This window comes from Camelus dromedarius, chromosome 10 (assembly GCF_036321535.1).
Source record: "Camelus dromedarius isolate mCamDro1 chromosome 10, mCamDro1.pat, whole genome shotgun sequence".
Taxonomy (NCBI): domain Eukaryota; kingdom Metazoa; phylum Chordata; class Mammalia; order Artiodactyla; family Camelidae; genus Camelus; species Camelus dromedarius.
Window position 1 is genome coordinate 26,781,031 of NC_087445.1, and position 3,631 is coordinate 26,784,661.

At 35.8% G+C, this 3,631-nt stretch overlaps 1 pseudogene; it reads left to right on the top strand.

Annotated features, from left to right (window-relative positions):
- The first annotated feature begins 2,565 nt into the window (after positions 1–2,565).
- Positions 2,566–3,166, top strand: LOC105098284 (P3 protein-like; annotated as a pseudogene).
- Positions 3,167–3,631: the final 465 nt, after the last annotated feature.

Here is a 3,631-nt window from a genome sequence, read left to right on the forward strand (position 1 = left end):
CAGAGATCTCTGTTGCAATATCTCAAATATGCCTTTATGGCATAGAGAAAGGTATAGAAAATATATAAACACATGAGTATGGCTGTGTTCCAATAAAATTTTCTTTACAAAAATAAGTCATAGGCCAGATGTGTCCTGCAGGCCACGGTTTGCTGACCCCTGTTCAAATGAATTAGTGTGAATATCTTTCTAACGTACAGATAGCATAGATTTCTCATTCACTCCCATGATTTAAGATGCACTTGATTATATCAAAATAGAGCAGACAGTAATGAAGATGAAAACATAAATGTCAAATTTAAAATTCAAATGCAGTTGCTGAACAGTGTTTGGTATATTGCATAATATTGGATAGATATAATTTTTGAATAGATGCAATGGCAATACCAAATGCTAGTAAAAATGAAGAGAAAATAGATCACATATATTTTTCTGATGGGAATATAAAATGGTACCACCACTCTGGAAATGTCTTAATAACCTATATATAAAACTATCATACAACCTAGCAGTAGGACTCTTGAACATGTATCACAAAGAATGCTGAAATCTTCATGTAAAAACCTGTACACAAATATATGCAGTAGCTTTATTTAGGAACAACTCAGATGTCTTTCAGTTGTAAAGAATTAAACTGTGATACCTTCATACTATAAGATACTATGCAGAGTGTCAAGTAAAAAGGATGACTATTAGGACAGAAAACAACCTATAACCTCCAGAAAATTTTGCCGAGGGAAAAAGGTCAGTCTCAAAGAAGTTCTCAGAAGGTTCCATACTGTGTGATTCTATTTTTAAACATGCTTGAAATTACAAAATTATAGAACCAAGTTCATGTTTGTAGGGGGTTAAGGAGTGGGTGTATAAGGACAATGTGAGGGAACTTTATGGTGAAAGAATTGTTCTGTATCATGACTGTATCAATGTCAACAGCTAGTTTTGATACCACACTAGGGTTTTGTAAGATGCAACCACTGGGGGAACCTGGTAAAGAAAACACAATAGATTCCCCTGTCATTTCTTACAACTACATATGAATCTGAAATTTTGTGTAATAAAATGTTTAATATTTTTAAATGAAGGCAAAAAAAGACATCCCTGGGTTCTGTGTGTATGTTGTGTGAGGGAGACAGAGACAGAGAGACAGAGACACTTTGTTTTTAGCAGAAATGCTTTATAAAAGATATTAAAGGAACTTCTTTAGGCTGAAAGTAATTCAAATCCACATCAAAAAATGAAAGCACTGGTAAAGGTAATTAGTATGTGATTTAAAAAGACATTATAATTGCATATTTCTCCTTCTTTTATCTCAACTGATTAAAAAGCTATTGCATAATAAAATGTGTATATAATTATCTAATAGCACAAAGGAGGTGGGTGGGAACAAAGCTTATTTAGAGTGAGGAAATGACGTGAGATAATTAACTTGAATCCACAGAAATATATGAAGAGAATTAGAAATGGTAAATAAGAAGGTTATCAAAACCAAATCTGCAACTATATACTTTCTCTTTGTCTCTCTCAGCTTTTTGAAAAAGATACAGCATTACATAGGTAATTATTATAGCTACTGCTATAATTGTTGGGTTTGTAACACATGTAGATGAATTGTGTGTAACAAAAACAGCACAAGAAGAGGGGAAGGGAGAAGAGAACTATAAAGGTGTAACACTTCTATAGTTCACTGGAATTAATTTAGTATAAATTTGGTGTAGATTCTGACAACTTAATTTAAATATATACTCTAGAGCAATCACTAAGAAATTAATGTGAAATATTGGAAAAATCATGAAAGATTAAAATATTGCACTAGGAAATATTCTTTCAAAGCAATAAAGGAGGAACCAAGGAAAAAAATGATGCAAGACATAAACTAAAAGGCAAATAGCAAAGATAAGTCCAATGATATCAATAATAGCATGAAATGTGAATGAATTAAAGAATGTAATCAAAGGCAGAGACAGATAAACTGGATAGAAAAGCAAGTTCAAACTCTATTTTGTCTACCAGAGACATAGATTCAGATACACAAGTAGGTTGAAAACTGAAGGATCAGAAAGTATATTCATGCAAACCAGCAACTATATCAAAGTTGGGATGGCTGTAGTAATATCACATAAAATAGAATTTTTTAAAAAGAGTTACTAGAGATAAAGAGGGACATTTTATAATGGCATAAGGGTAAATCTACTAGATATGTCTAATAGTTATAAACATACATCAGTCTAAAAACAGAGCCCCCAAAACATGCATGAAACAAAACTGTTGGATGTAGGAAGACATACACAATTCAACAATAATAGTTGAAGTCCTTAATACCCCACTTTCAATGATGCTTATAAGTAGACAGAAGATGACCAAGTTGTAGTAAACTTAACACTGACAGACATACATAGGACACTTCACCCAAATGCAAGGCAGTACACAGTCTTCTTAAGAGCAGGAACATTTGGAACATTTTCCAGGAGAGATCATATTCTACATCATAAAACAAGCCTCAATGCATTTCAAATAATTAAAATCAGACAAAGTATGTTCTCCAAACATGATGGAATTAATTACAAATCAAAACAAATAGCGGGAAATTTTCAGGGAAAAAAATGGAAATTCAATCACACACTCTTACATTAAACAAATAAGAATTTAGAAAATACTTTCTCACATGCTCATTTCCAAGATCCCAGAGACCCTGCTGTTCATTGCCATGCCTTTAGCAGTAGGGATGACGATCAAGTCCAAGCTTCTCAAGTTCTCCCAGCTGCCACTGCAGGTCATCACCGCTTCTACTTTGGCTGCTCCTAGGTGACCTCTTCCTGGCCTACACCTGCCAGGTCTTCATTGTGCTGAAGGGGATCATGGTGCCCCTGGTTGGCCTCCTTGTGGGCTGCTGCCTGTGCACGTACCTGGAGCTGCCAGTGGCCCAGCGGTGGACTGTCAGCATTGCAGTAGGAGTGCAGAACAGCCTGCTGACCTGGGCCATGCTACAGCTGTCCCTCTGCCACCTTCCAGCCATCTGTGTCTCCCAGGTCCCCTTCATTGTGGCACTGAGCAGCACCTCAGAGATGCTGGCCTTGGTTATTAGTCACTTCACCTATAGCAGCGTGTGCACAGTTCCCTGAGGCCACTGTGTTAAGCTTTTGCCTCCTCTGGCCCCCAGCTCCCCACACTGTCCCCACACCAAAGGCCTTTAGTTCTCATGCACTATGCACTCAGAAAAATCCAGGCTTTTTTTTTTTTTTCAATCAGTTTTCTATTTTTCAGCCTTCAGTACCAAGGAGGTCATGCTCAGTTAGGTAGGTGGACACTGCCCAAGAAAATATATGTCAATAAAATAGAAAAAGAAAAAGAAAATACTTTCTTAGGGGTGAAAACAAACGTGAAATATAAAATAAAAAAATTGTGGGATATTAGTAGACAGGAGCTTAGAGGGAAATTTATATCATTAAATAGCTATATTTAGCAAGAAGAATTTTAAGCCAGTAATCTTAACTTTTACCTTAAAAAAAAACTAGAGAAAGGAAGGGAAACTAAAACGAAAGGAAGGAGAAAAAATGAAATAATTTTTAGGATGGGCCTGAAGTAAGTGGAATAGACCTTAGAAAAAATGAGCGAAACCATGGTAGCGCCTCAA